The sequence below is a fragment of the Canis lupus genome, chromosome 3, assembly GCF_048164855.1.
Source record: "Canis lupus baileyi chromosome 3, mCanLup2.hap1, whole genome shotgun sequence".
Taxonomy (NCBI): domain Eukaryota; kingdom Metazoa; phylum Chordata; class Mammalia; order Carnivora; family Canidae; genus Canis; species Canis lupus.
The window spans coordinates 62,556,837-62,571,460 of NC_132840.1; the positions used below are offsets into that span (position 1 = coordinate 62,556,837).

At 38.8% G+C, this 14,624-nt stretch overlaps 1 protein-coding gene across 14 annotated transcripts in view; it reads left to right on the plus strand.

The window, feature by feature from the left end:
• The window catches only part of GRIA4 (glutamate ionotropic receptor AMPA type subunit 4), a 377,193-nt gene that overhangs the window by 68,875 nt on the left and 293,694 nt on the right, over positions 1-14,624 (plus strand). The gene's annotated exons all lie outside the window — the stretch shown is intronic.

The following is a 14,624-nucleotide window of genomic DNA, read 5'->3' on the forward strand; positions in this document are numbered from 1 at the left end:
ATATAGATACATCATCTGCTTTATTCAAAGTCCATTGATTTAAATGACTATCTTATTCTGTTTCCTCAAAGAAACATCCAGAATAATTTTTGATCAAATATCTGGCAGCCATAGCCCAGCCAATCTGACACATAAAATTAACCGTCACGAATCCACCCCTTGTCAACTTGGCATCTCCGCATCCCTAAATCATACTTAATCTTTGGCTACAGACAAAAATTTCTGTACTTCTGCCTAACACAATATAGCTATCCTGCATACAATTGCAAACCATGAACACTTTCTCAAGAAATAATGCAAAGTGAGTGATGTTTGAGTGATGTTTACTCTTCTTCTTGACATCCTGTCAAGTATCTGACAAGTATCTTATGTTAATATATACAATATATCTCAAGTATATTGAGATATACTGTGGTGTAGTGAGTAATACTGAAATGCTATGATTAAAAGTCTATATATCTTATGTTACATAACAGGATAACAGAGGACGGAAAACAAAGATATTATATATAAGTATTATATATACTTATATATAAGTATAAATACAGACACAGATACGTTCGTGACAAAGTAAAGAAAGTGCTCATGACAACTCCTTGTTTCTCTAACTGGTCATGTGATCATAGCTGGTTTCTCACCTCAGCATACACCTCAGCTGCTTGTGGTTCTTCACCTGGGGTGGTCACCCAGATCATCATTCCTGAGACATAGACATGTGTATTGTGTGATGCACCTATTCATGTTTCTATGGGAGCTTCCAAGTGAAGCCAGATTTCTTCTTGACTTAAATGCTGCTTCCAATACATTAAAAAGAAAGTCCCATTAAAACATTCAATGCAAAAAAACAAAAAACAAAAAAACAAAAAACAAAAAAACATTCAATGCAGAACACTGAAAATAGATTGGACTATTCAGTCACTCATCTCTTGCCAGGTTGGAATCCCTCAGTGTCCAGAACAGGATATGGCTTTGAAATCTCCAATTTTAGCAACAAGTGCATGCAAAACCTCCATAAAATTTTATTTGCCTTAAATAATAGTGCTTTTTAATTACTTTCTATTGAGTAAAATGAATGCTCCAAGGATCACATGCTACTCTTTTCATCTCATGATCTAAGTAATTCTGGTCTTGCTGGAAACTCCAGTATAAGCGATATGCTCAGAAGGCTGTAGTTCAGGTCTAACTACTTAGCAGTGGAATTTAAGCAGATAGCAACCAACTCACTTCTTGGATAGATTTGTGGTCAGCCCTGCTCCCACTTACAATTCCAGCTTTGAGCATTACCGAATCCTGTGCTCAGAAAGCAGTTTGCTCACATGATTATCTGTCTGACACTTCTATTTTAACTCAGTGCCGCCTTTGGCTCAGATGATTAACTAACCAACACTACAATATAAAGAAGAGCAGAGCTTGGTATCCTAACAGTAATCTCTAGGAAATGAGTGTCACCTTTACAGTAATGAATTATCTGGACCAGCAATGTAGTTGTCTTTAGCCAAAATTGTATGCTTCAACTGATGATACATGCTCCTGGTATGAGGAATGACAAAAACTTCACCCCTCGTATAAATATATCCCAGAAGCCATCCATTATTTTTGATAGGTCAAATGCATCCTATTCAGAGGGAAAAAAATCTACTGTCTAATATTAATTGTATCCCCGAAATCCATGAGCCATTTATAATAGTGGTAGCTCTTAGATTTTTCTAATCTTAGAATTCTAAGGAAGTAAATTAAGAAGCTGAAATTAAAACATTGAAGATGGAGTGTAGGTATAAGAAATAAGAAAAGCACTATTTTTCTCTGTGTACATTAAAATGTGTATTAACTTTTTAGGCCTTTCACTCAGTCATGTTTAATACAAATTTAATACATAAATATTATCAATTTTGCAAATGGATCCAATGGCTCCTAAAATAATAAGACAAAATTAATATTAATTAATTGTTTCCTCTACTCATACTCATAATTAATGTGAAACAGTAAATAACTAGTATATTTGGCACTTTTAAAAAGTACATGTTGAATGGAAAATGTGTGATAACAGAGAAAATGTACTCAAAATGTGGAATTGAACATAAAAATAAGGCTTCAGAAGGCCAAATAAATGTTCTTTATAAAATAATATATAGCCCACTTCCTAGAAACTTCCTTTCTTAAATTTTTTAATATATATATTTGTTTATTTATTTATTGGAGCTCGATTTGCCAACATATAGTATAATACCCAGTGCTCATTTGTCAAGTGCCGCCTCAGTGCCTGTTACCCAGTCACCCCATGCCCCACCCACCTCTCCTCCAGTACCCCTTGTTTGCTTCTAGAGTTAGGAGTCTCTCATGTTTTGTCACCCTCTCTGATATTTCCCACTCATTTTCTCTCCTTTCCCCTATAAACCCTTTCACTATTTTTTATATTCCCCATATGAGTGAAATCACATAATGATTGTCCTTCTCCAATTGACTTACTTCATTCAGCATAATACCCTACAGTTCTATCAATGTTGAAGCAAATGGTGGGTATTTATCATTTCTAATGCCTGAGTAATATTCTATTATGTGGTATATATATATATATATATATATATATATATATATATATATTTCATATTTCGATGGACACCGAGGTTCCTTCCATAGTTTAGCCAACGTGGACATTGCTGCTCTAAATATTTCAGTGCAGCTGTCTCGGCTTTTCACTGCATCTGTATCTTTGAAGTAAATACCCAGTTGTGTAATTGCTGGGTCATTCGGCAGTTCTATTTTTAACTCTTTGAGGAGCCTCCACACACTTTTCCAGAGTGGCTGGACCAGTTCACATTCCCACCAACAGCGCAAGAGGGTTCCCCTTTCTCCACACCCTCTCCAACATTTGTTGTTTCCCGTCTTGTTAATTTTCACCATTCTCACTGGTGTGACATGGTTTTTCATTGTGGTTTTGATTTGTATGTCCCTGATGGCAAGGGATGTGGAGCATTTTCTCATGTGCTTCTTGGCCATGTGTATGTCTTCCTTGGTGAAATTTCTGTTCATGTCTTTTGCCCATTTCGTGATTGTTTTGTTTCTTGGGTGTCGAGTTTCTTGGATATTGGATACTAGCCCTTTACCTGATGTGTCATTTGCAACTATCTTCTCCCATTCTGTAGGTTGTCTTTTAGTTTTGTGGACTGTTTCTTTTGCTGTGCAGAAGCTTTGTATCCTGATTAAGTCCCAATAATTCATTTTTTTGCTTTTGTTTCCCTTGCCTTCATAGATGTATCTTGCAAGAAGTTACTGTGGCCAAGTTCAAAGAGGGTGTTGCCTGTGTTCTCCTCTAGGATTTTGATAGATTCTTGTCTTACATTTAGATCTTTCATCCATTTTGAGTTTATCTCTGTGTATGGTATAAGAGAATGGTCTAGTTTCATTCTTCTGTACATGGCTGTCCAATTTCCCCAGCACCATTTATTGAAGAGACTGTCCTTTTTCCAATGGATAGTCTTTCCTGCTTTGTCAAATATTAGTTGACCATAGAGTTGAGGGCCCATTCCTGGGTTCTCTATTCTGTTCCATTGATCTATGTGTCTGTTTTTGTCCCAATACCACACTGTCTTGATGATCACAGCTTTGTAGTACAACTTGAAATCTGGTATTGTAATGCCCAGGCTCTGGTTTTCTTTTTAAATATTCCCCTGGCTATTCGAGGTCTTTTCTGATTCCACACAAATCTAAAGATGATTTGTTCCAACTCTCTGAAGAAAGTCCATGGTATTTTGATAGGGATTGCATTAAACGTGTATATTGCCCTGGGTAACATTGACATTTTCACAATATCAATTCTTCCAATCCATGAGCATGGAATATTTTTCCATCTCTTTGTGTCTTCCTCAATTTCTTTCAGAAGTGTTCTGTAGTTTTTAGGGTATAGATCCTTTATCTCTTTGGTTAGGTTTATTCCTAGGTATCTTATGCTTTTGGGTGCAATTGTAATTGGGATTGACTCCTTAATTTCTCTTTCTCAGTCTCATTCTTCATGTAGAGAAATGCCACTGATTTCTGGGCATTGATTTTGTATCCTGCCACATTGCTGAATTGCTGTATGAGTTCTAGCAATGTTAGGGTGGAGTCTCTTGGGTTTTTTACATACAGTATCATGTCATCTGCAAGGAGGGAGAGTTGGACTTCTTCTTTGCCAATTTGAATGCTTTTTATTTTTTTGTTGTTGTTGTCTAATTGCTGAGGCTAGGACTTCTAGTACTATGTTGAATAACAGTGGTGAGAGTGGACGTCTCCGTTGTGTTCCTGATCTTAGGGGAAAGGCTCTCAGTGTTTCCCCATTGAGAATGATATTTGCTGTGGGCCTTTCATAGATGACTTTTAAGATGCTGAGGAATGTTCCATCTATCCCTACACTCTGAAAGTTTTGATCAGTACTGGATCCTGTATTTTGTCAAATGCTTTCTCTGCATCTATTGAAAGGATCATATGGTTCTTATTTGTCTCTTGTTGATGTGATCTATCATGTTGATTGTTTTATGAGTGTTGAACCAGCCTTGCATCCTGGAGATAAATCCCACTTGGTCATGGTGAATAATCTTAATGTACAGTTGGATCCTATTGGCTAGTATCTTGTTTAGAATTTTTGCATCTGTGTTCATCAGGGATATTGGTCTATAATTCTCCTTTTTGGTGGGTTCTTTGTCTGGTTTTGGAATTAAGGTGATGCTGGCCTCATAAAATGAGTTTGGAAGTATTCCATCCCTTTCTATCCTTTGGAACAGCTTTAATAGAATAGGTATTGTTTCTTCTTTAAACGTTTGATAGAATTCCCCTGGGAAGCCATCTGCCCCTGGATTTTTGTGTCTTGGGAGGTTTCTGAAGACTGCTTCAATTTCCTCCCTGGTTATTTGGCCTGTTCAGGTTTTCTATTTATTCCTGTTCCAGTTTTGGTAGTTTGTGGTTTTCCAGAAATGTGTCCATTTCTTCTAGATTGCCTAATTTATTGGCATATAGCTGCTCATAATATGTTTTTAAAATTGTTTGTATTTCCTTGGTATTGGCTGTGATCTCTCCTCTTTCATTCATGATTTTATTAATTTGAGTCTTTTTTTCTTTTCTTTTTAATATGCCTGGCTAATGGTTTATCTATCTTATTAATTCTTTCAAAGATTTTGAAAGTTGTATCTTCATTTTCATTAGTTTCCATGCATTTTTTTAAAATTTTTCTAATATTTTCTGATTGTACCATTCATCATCTTTTAGTAGGATGCTCTTTAACTTCCACGTGTTTGAGTTTCTTCCAAATTTCTTCTTGTGATTGAGTTCTAGTTTCAAAGCATTGTGGTCTGAAAATATGTAGGGGACAATCCAAATCTTTTGGTATTGTTTGAGACCTGACTTGTGACCCAGTATGTGGTCTATTCTGGAGAAAGTTCCATGTGCACTTGAGAAAAATGTGTATTCAGTTGCATTTGGATGCAAAGTTCTGTATATATCTGTGAAATACATCTGGTCCAGTGTATCATTTAAAGCCCTTATTTCTTTGGAGATGTTGTGCTTAGAAGATCTATCATTTGCAGAAAGTGCCATGTTGAAGTTTCGTACTAATAGTGTATTACTATCTAAGTATCTCTTTATTTTGGCTATTAATTGATAGGTATACTTGGCAGCTTCCACATAAGGGGCATAAATATTCATGATTGTTAGGTCTTCTTATTGGATAGACCCTTTAAGTGTGATTTAGTGTCCCTCTTCATCTCTTACTACGGTCTTTGTGATAAACTTTAATTTATCTGATATGAGGATTACTACCCAGCTTTATTTTGAGGACCATTTGAATGGTAAATTGTTCTCCAACCTTTCATTTTCAGGCTGGAGGTGTCCTTAGGTCTAAAATGCAAATAGATGGGTCTTGCTCATTTATCCAGTCTGAAACCCTGTGTCTTTTGATGGGATCATTTAGCCCATTCACATTCAGAGTATCTATTGCAAGATACGAATTTAGTGCCATCATAATACCTATTCAGTCCTTGTTTTTGTGGATTATTTCTTTGGGCTCCCTCTTTCTTTTACAGGGTCTCCCTTAATATTTCTTGCAGAGCTGGTTTGTTGGTCACATATTGTTTCAGTTTCTGCCTATCTTGGATGCTCTTTATCTCTCCTTCTATTCTGAATGAGAGCCTTGGTGGATCAAGTATTCTTGGCTGCATGTTCTTCACACTTAGTACCATGAATATATCCTGCCAGCCCTTCCTGGCCTGCCAGGTCTTTGTGGAGAGGTATGCTGTTAATCTGATATTTCTCCCCATAGAAGTTAAGAATCTCTTGTCTCTCACTGTTTTAAGGATTTTCTCTTTATCCTTGGAATTTGCACGTTTCACTATTAAATGTTGAGGTGTTGAGAGGTTTTTACTGATTTTGGGGGTGGGACCTCTCTATCTCCTGGATCTGAATGCCTGTTTCCCTCCCCGGATTAGGGAAGTTCTCAGCTATGATTTGTTCAAATATACTGTCTGGCCCTCTGGCCTCTCGGTATCTTCTGGAACCCCAATTTTATGTAGATTGTTCATTCTCAGGCTATCATTTATTTCCCTTAACCTTTCCTCATGGTCTCTTAATTGTTTTTCTCTTTTACCTCAGTTACCTTCCTTACCATCAACTTGTCTTCTATGTCGCTCACTTTTTCTTCCACCTCATTAACCTTAGTTGTTAGGACATCCAGTTTGGATTGCATCTCATTTAATTGATTTCTAATTTTGGCCTGATTGATCTAAATTCTGCAGTAATGAATTCTCTAGAGACCTTTCTGGTTTTTTTCCAAAGCCACCAGTAGCTTTAAAATTGAACTTCTCAATTGGCTTTCTGACATTGAATTGTAATCCATATTCTGTAACTCTGTGGCAGAGAGTAGTGTTTCTGATTCTTTCTTTTGTGGCAGGTTCTTCCTTCTAGTCATTTTGTTCAGTGCAGAGTAGCTGTATGAGTGGGCTGAGTCAAGAATATCAACCAAGACCTAAGTAAATTTCAACCTAGCTGATTCTGATGAGGTCCGAAACCAGGAAATGAAAACAAAAATCAGAATAAAATAAAACAAAAGGACCACTAAATAAAACAAAAGGACCACTGAAAAACAGATTTTAAAACAAAGTAGTAAAAAATAAAACCAAAGTCCCAAAGAAGAAGGAAAAAAATTTAAAAAAAAGATAAAAAAAACACTAAAGTAATGAGGAAAGAGAAAAAAAAAAAGAGAAGAAAAAGAAAAAAACAGGGAGGGACTGGGAGATTATGGTGGTGAAGCAGTTGTAGTGGAGAGAGAATGTGGTCTATCTGAGGGGTCCTAGAGGGTGATCCTCTTTGTTCTGAGTGTATTAAGTTCTGTATGTTAGAAAATGCTCAGTCTCAAATTAATATAAAGTAGAAATACTTGTAGAGAGCCCCAACATTGAGCACCAAAACATAAATGAGATAAAAGAGGGGGACAGAATGCAAATGAAGAGAATATAATCTCACAGAATGAACCAGCACAGTATTGCACTTGATTCTGGGTACATGATGGTCATGTTTTAGAAGGCATCAACTTCCACCATTGTAGAACAAAATGAGGCAGAGAAAACAAAAAACACAAAACAAAAACCCATATCTCATATATCCCCCCAAATTAAATTAAGTATGTGGAAGGGAATCTGGAAGTGAAAAATATATCTAAGACATGTAATTGTAGAAATGTGAAAGTAAAAAAGGAAGAGACTTAAAAATGAAGAGGTGGTAAAATATTGTAGTTCAAGGTGGGAAAAGAGAAAAAATATTGGAAATATTTGGTCTGCTATTAAAACGAGTTGTAATGGAAAAAGGGAAAAAAATTTTAAAAAGAGGGGGGCACCCTCTAGTTCTATTTAGTATAAATCCCTTGACTTCACCTGGAGTTTTCCAGCACTGCTTGGTCAAGAACTTGCTCTTCCCCCTCCTTCCAGCTGGTCTTGGGGGCGGGCTGCTGTGCTGCTGATTCTCAGGTGTGTGCACCTGGGGGAGCTGCCCTGCCCCACACCAGGAGCCGGGCATAGTGGGAGCTGTTGACCCTGTAAGGCCCCTGTTCCCTGGCAGCCCTGCTCAGTCCCAAGCACACAGTGACACCATGAGGAACAACACTACTGGCAGCAGCCAGCTCTCCAGCCCTGGAGTCAGCTCCCACAGTAACTACCACAGCTCCCCGTCCTCACTGGCCTGGATGCTCCCTGGGCGGGGGCGCTGACCTGCACATCTCGGGGGTGCCCGGGGGGGGGGGGAGCGTCCTCGTTGTCCTGGGCCCTCCCCGCCTCTGCCTGTCCCGGGGGGAGCGCAGGATCCTGGGCTGTGTCCCCTGGCGCCCTGGGATCCGGGGCCTGTGCTGCTGGAATCGCACTCTCGGGGTGCAGCTCCAGAAGGCAGCAGGGCACAGCCCCCTCTACCCGGAGCCCCCACCTGACCCATCGGCTTCTCCCCAAGGCCCCAGGAGCGCTCCAGCCCTTTCCCGAGCTCGGCCCGCAGTGTGTGGCCGCTCTCCCCGGGTGGCACCTCCTCTATGAGTGACTCGGGGCGACTGGAGGCCCCACTGCCCCTCCTGCGGTTCTGCCCCAGTTCCCTGCTAAGCGCCTTTCTGTCTGGGAAAAATCCGGCGCCGATTTTTAAAGTTTCCGTTTTTCCAGGGCTGGGCTTTCCTGTCCCGTAGGCTTTCCTGGCTCGTCTTTTCTGTCTTTTTGCAGGGCCCCTCCCCCACTTGATTCTTTTTTATCTATCATCTATTACCCGCACCCCCCCCCCACCTTCCTACCTTGATAGAGCGAAAACCCTTCTCTCTGTAGCTTTCCGGCTATACTCTTTTGGGACCACGTGAGTTGAGGACCTTTACTCTTCTAGAAACTTCCTTAAGTTTAATTTGTGAGCCAATAATGAAATATATTCATATTTTATATATATATCATGTTATATATATATATATACATACATATATATATAATGTTATTCATTGGAATATTTATGTTCCAAATGAACAAAAATATTTTTTTCTACTGTTTCTCTGGTGTAAAATGCAAAATATACAAGGAAAACATTTGCTTGATTACTACCACCTTTATCACATAATATACAACACATTGATTTGATGATTTGAGCGTAATTTTGGACAGTGAAAGATTGTTCAGTACAATACTCTTTAAAAACAGGGAAGAGAAATATTTGAGAGTCAAGACCTAGGAAGGAGTGAAAGAGGGGAAAACAGAAGATATGGGAAAAAAATGGGATTCAGTGAACATTCTTGGAATGGGGTTTGATACACAGAATGTTTCAAAGAAAGCCTAGTGACAGAATTGTGATGCATTTGTGTCTTCACAATATTATTAGTTTAAGAATTGTATTGATGGTATTTTACAGAAAGGAAGCATAAGGGGTTGCACGATTTGTTCATCCTTATACCAGGGATCAGTTACAACCATACACAATTCTGATGTTCTATTTATGTCTCGGTCATTTATTTGGATGCAGGAGTTTGCTTTCATTTCAGTTACTAAAACAAAATTATATGAAGATTACATCAGCTAAGAGTGACCACACTGATAGAGAATAAAAATAAAAGCAGAAAACCCTTAGGTGATTCTTTTTCTGAGTGAAAATAGGTAAATAATGTAACATAGGAACAAAAGTCTGTATTTTTCTATCTGATTTCAGTGACAAAGGAAAAATATATGGCTTACTTAAACCCTGTCTATTCTGAGGGTGGGCACTTTGAAAATAGTATGAACATTTTTTAGAATTATTAATATTGTTTAAATTGACACATCACTATTTGTTAATGCAACAGAAAACATGCATTCACTGATGGTCTTATAAGGAAAGTTTTTTTTATTTAATTCTCTATCTTAGTAACTTTCATTATAAAGATTGCTTAGTATTTGGGTATGCTTTTTTTTCCCCAAAAAGCCATTTAAAGATTTGGAATTTTGAATAACTGTTTGCATTGATTCCTCTTGTGACTAAACAAAATAATAATATGAATGATCTCCTGGCTAAAAAAAAAGGACAATATTCCTGGTATGTCTTGGTGGCAGCATTTATGATCTCCGTATTGATTACCTGCCACCCAGATCCTTTTGAGTCTGTGGTTTTATCACCAAAATCCTGGCTACAAAAGAAAAAGAAAAAAAAAAAAAGAAAGGAAAGATGGAAAAAAGGAAGGGAAGGAGGAAGGAGAGAAACGAAAAGAAGAAAAGATTAAAGAGTATTCCACTTCTTTACTCAGCCAGGATGTTGAAATATGCTACAGCTTGTCTATCCTCAGAATGAAATGGCACTTCATTAAAGTGAGGGAGGTTCGCAGCCAAAGCTCTGATTTTCAAAATAAAATATAAACCTAAAATAAATTTGTGATCAAACTACCAGACTTGGCACCTGGCTTGAAGTCACTGCCAAACTGGCTCTGTGGTAACACCACAATATTATGTTAAACCATATGGACTTGCCATTTTAAAGGTAAACACAGTCAAATATCAGTGCTCTCTTATAATCCATCCCAACAGAAGAGTTGTGGTAACTATAAAGTATATAAAGACAAGCAAGTCATAAATTTGTCTGCTAGTAATTCTTAATGACATAAGACAGAGGAGCCATGTATGGAAAATTATGTCTTATATGTTATCAGAAAAGTTTCAAGATGGATTAGATGGGATTGAGAATGGGAGTAGGATGGAAGAGAAGCACTAACAACCATGTGAAGGTGAGAAAGCACAGTGTGCATCAGGAAAACTGGGAAAGAAAATATAACCTGCTACAGATTCCAGGCAGAAAAAGCAGAAATGCCCGATCTGCAGGTCAATGGTGACCGGATTGTGAAGATTCTAGAGAGTTAAATGAATGTAGCACTAGCACGATAGAAAACAAAGGCCTTTAATTCAGAAAAGTCACATAAACTGAACATTTTTTTTAAATGAACAAGGTGATGGTATGAATATTAGGCAGAAAGCAGTAAGAAAAGACACCCAAAGCTGAGAAATAGAATTGAAGCTTAGGAGAGAAATGCAGGAAAGTCAGAGCAAAGTAGTGACGAAAGAGATGGGGAGGAAGAGATGGGGAGGGAGAAAAAAACAAGGACCTTGAGAAGCACTATGAAGAGTCAGCATACAAGAATCAACATATTTGTTGCTTTCCCCTATGGACAAGGCACTGTTAAGTGCTGTGAAATAAATATTCAAATACGATATAGCTTTGGGCTGAGGATCTTGGAGCTACTAGAGCAGACAACAATTGTCTGTTAGTAGTAGTACTAACATGTTTGGCCCTCCTGTGTGTCCACAACTCCAGGTGTGCTACAGGTGGAAGGCAGATAACATCACCCAAGCATACCTTATTTTATTGTGTGTTGCCTCATTGCACATTGCCTCATTGCGCGTTGCCTTATTGCACTGCATTGGTACTGAGTTTTTTACAAATTGAAGGTTGGTGGCAACTCTGCAATCAGCAGATCTCTTAGCTCCATTTTACCAACAGCATTCACTCACTTTGTATCTATGCATTATATTTTGGTAATCCTTGCAATATTTCAGACATTTTTTTTATTTTATTGTATTTGTTAGAGTGATCTGTGATCAGTGATTTTTGGTGTTACTATACTAATGATTTTGGGGTGCCACAAACTACCCTCATATAAGACATCAGACTAATATGTGAAGTCTATGTGTGTTCTGATTGCTGCACCCACCCACCGTTAGCCCATTTCTCTCCCTTTCACTGGGCATCCCTACTCCTTGAGATACAACAATATTGAAATTGTACCAGTTAATAACCTTACAGTGGCCTCTAACTGTTCAAGTGAAAGGAAGAATGGCATGTCTCTAGCTTTCAACAAAAAGTAGAGACAATTAAGCTCAGTGAGGAAGGCTTGTTGGTAGTGGAGATAGGCTGAAAGCTAGGCCTCTTGTGCCAAACAGTTAGCCAAGTTGTGAATGCAAAGAGCAAGTTCTTGAAGGAAATTAACGGTGCTACTCAAGTGAACACATGAATGGTAAGAAAGTGAAATAGACTTAGGGCACCTGGGTGGCTCAGTCACTTAAGCTTCCTACTCTTGATTTAGGCTCAGGTTATCATGTCAAGGGTTTGAGATCAAGACCCCTGTCAGGCTCTGTGCTCAGTGTGAAGTCTGCTTCAGATTCTCTCTCTCCCTTTGCTGCTCCCCACTTGCTCTCTCTCTCTTTGGAGAGAGAGAAAGAGAGAGAGAGAAAGAAAGTTAAACAGCCTTACTGCTGATAGGGAGAAAGTTCCAGTGGCCTGGATAGCAGATCAAACCAGCCAAAACATTCCCTTAAACCAACCATTCTCAACAAGAAGAGTGGATCAATGTAGTGCACTTCATTGTTGTCTTCTTGAGAACTTTCCACAGCTCCCCCGCAACTTTCAGCAGCCCCCACCCTGACCTGTTGGCAGCCACCAGCACTGAGGCAGGACCCTCCAGCAGCAGGAGGATCGTGATTCACTGCAGGCTCAGATGATGTTAGTATTTTTTAGCAAGGTATGAACATTGGGCTTTTTTGATGTAATACTGTTGCACACTTAATAGACTACAGTATAACGTAGATACAACATATAGCACTAAGAAACCAAAACATTAATTTGACTCACTTCATTGCAATATTCTCTTAATTGTGGTGTTCTGGAGCCAAGCCCACAACATCTCGAGGGTATGCCTGAATCACTGGAGAGATAGTGCTAGGGGAGTTACCCCTGAGGAAGAAACAGAAAGGCAGAGTGAAGAAGGGGAAATAGTGCCCAGGTCTTCAAATAGTTGTGACCTTGACACATCGGGATGACTTGCAATTAATACATTATGGGAGACTTGGCAATTGAAGAATCAATGATAACTAAGTTTCCAAACCTGGAGAATGACTGTGATCTCAGGAAATAAAGTCTTCTTGGAGGGTGCAGTAGTTCTCAGGGGTGATGGTGACCTCTGGTACAGCTGTCTGGTAGGTGAGAGAGGCCAATACAAAAGCAGGGCTGTGGGTATTGAGAGGGCTCCGAGTCAGGCAGCGGCATACTAACACATTTCCAGACTCCAGATGTTCACTATCACTGCCATGCCTGCTTTTCCTCTTGAACTGCAGTGGAATACAGCTGATCCTTAATGTTTCTATCTGTGTCTATAAAGTCACATTTATCAATTTTGTAGTTCTCTTTGCTTTCTCTTCATTTTCATCAGTAGCATCAATGGAAGCATTTGTTTTTAAATAAGTGAAGTTTTTAATCATCATCCAAGAATGGTTTCATGTGCAGCGCTAAAGAAAGAAAAGCCTTATGAAGGAACTTTATAGTTACCGTACGTTTCTTTCCAATGTCAAACCTCTTTTTCTCTCTCTCCCATAAATATGTATATGTGTGTGTGTGTGTGTGTGTGTGTGTGTGTGTGTGTGTGTGTAAAATGTATGGTAACTAGTGTATTTTATAAGTCTTCAGGGTCCAGAGGAATGAAAAAATATGATGAAAATAAAATTGAATAGGAAATGCATAGGTTCAACAATATGCATTAATCTATGAATATGCAACAGGATTGTGCCAAGTGACACAGTACTTAATGGAGTAGAGAGTTGTGTTCTCACAGTGCTTACATTTCACTCATTATTCCTTCAACAGAGTTGTGTCTACACATCTGCTATGAGAAAGGCATTAGCAGAGAGGTAGATAGCAAACACATAACATACAGATAGATGTTAGATGATAGATCATTAGCGAAGATGGTGGTGCTAGGAAGAAGAAGGCTCAGATGCTGTTTCTATCGGTAACCTAGTCTAGGTAATCATGGAAGATGTTTCCAATGAGGGGACAAGCAAGCTGACACCCAAAGAATGACTTAGTAGATTAATTGTGGCAAGAATATTCGAGGCAGATGAACAACAAGTGCCAAAGAGAGAGAGAAAGTGTGTTAGGTAAGGAGATAGAAAATAGATGTTTAGATTCTCCCTTATAAGTTCTAGCCAAGAAAACACAAGATTATTTGCTATTTTAAATTGATAAATGTATTTTATGGTGAAGATACTAAGTGTTTCAGCCATTACTCATGGTTATTTGGTTGAAGGCCCAAAGGGGGTGGGATTTGGTTAAATTGAAGACATCTTCATTGAGCAAAAGGAGGAATCTATGAAATGACACTTCTATTACATTTAAGAGACAACAAAAATGCTTCAGTGGCTTTCTCTGAGTCCCATTGCCCCCCTGACTGTTTCCTTAGGCAAAAAAGTCAAGGCTCTGCTCCCTACTCCAAAACAAATGCCCCTGGAAAGTGATTAACTTGTATATGTCCTTCCTGACCCTACTTATGACACAGTATTTGGTATTTATTCATGAGACAGAGAGAGAGAGAGGCAGAGACACAGGCAGAGGGAGAAGCAGGCCCCATGCAGGGAGCCCGATGTGGGACTTGATCCCGGGTCTCCAGGATCATACCCTGGGCCGAAGGCGGTGCTAAACTGCTGAGCCACGGGGGCTGCCCTCATAATCATTTTCTTAAGTGTGTTGTATTGCTAAGGTGTCACCCTATAATTTACAAAAGTAGGTCATGATAGACATCAAAAGAATATTCACCTTTAAGAACAAGTTTTTTTTTCAAAACATTGAACCAGAATACTTAGTTT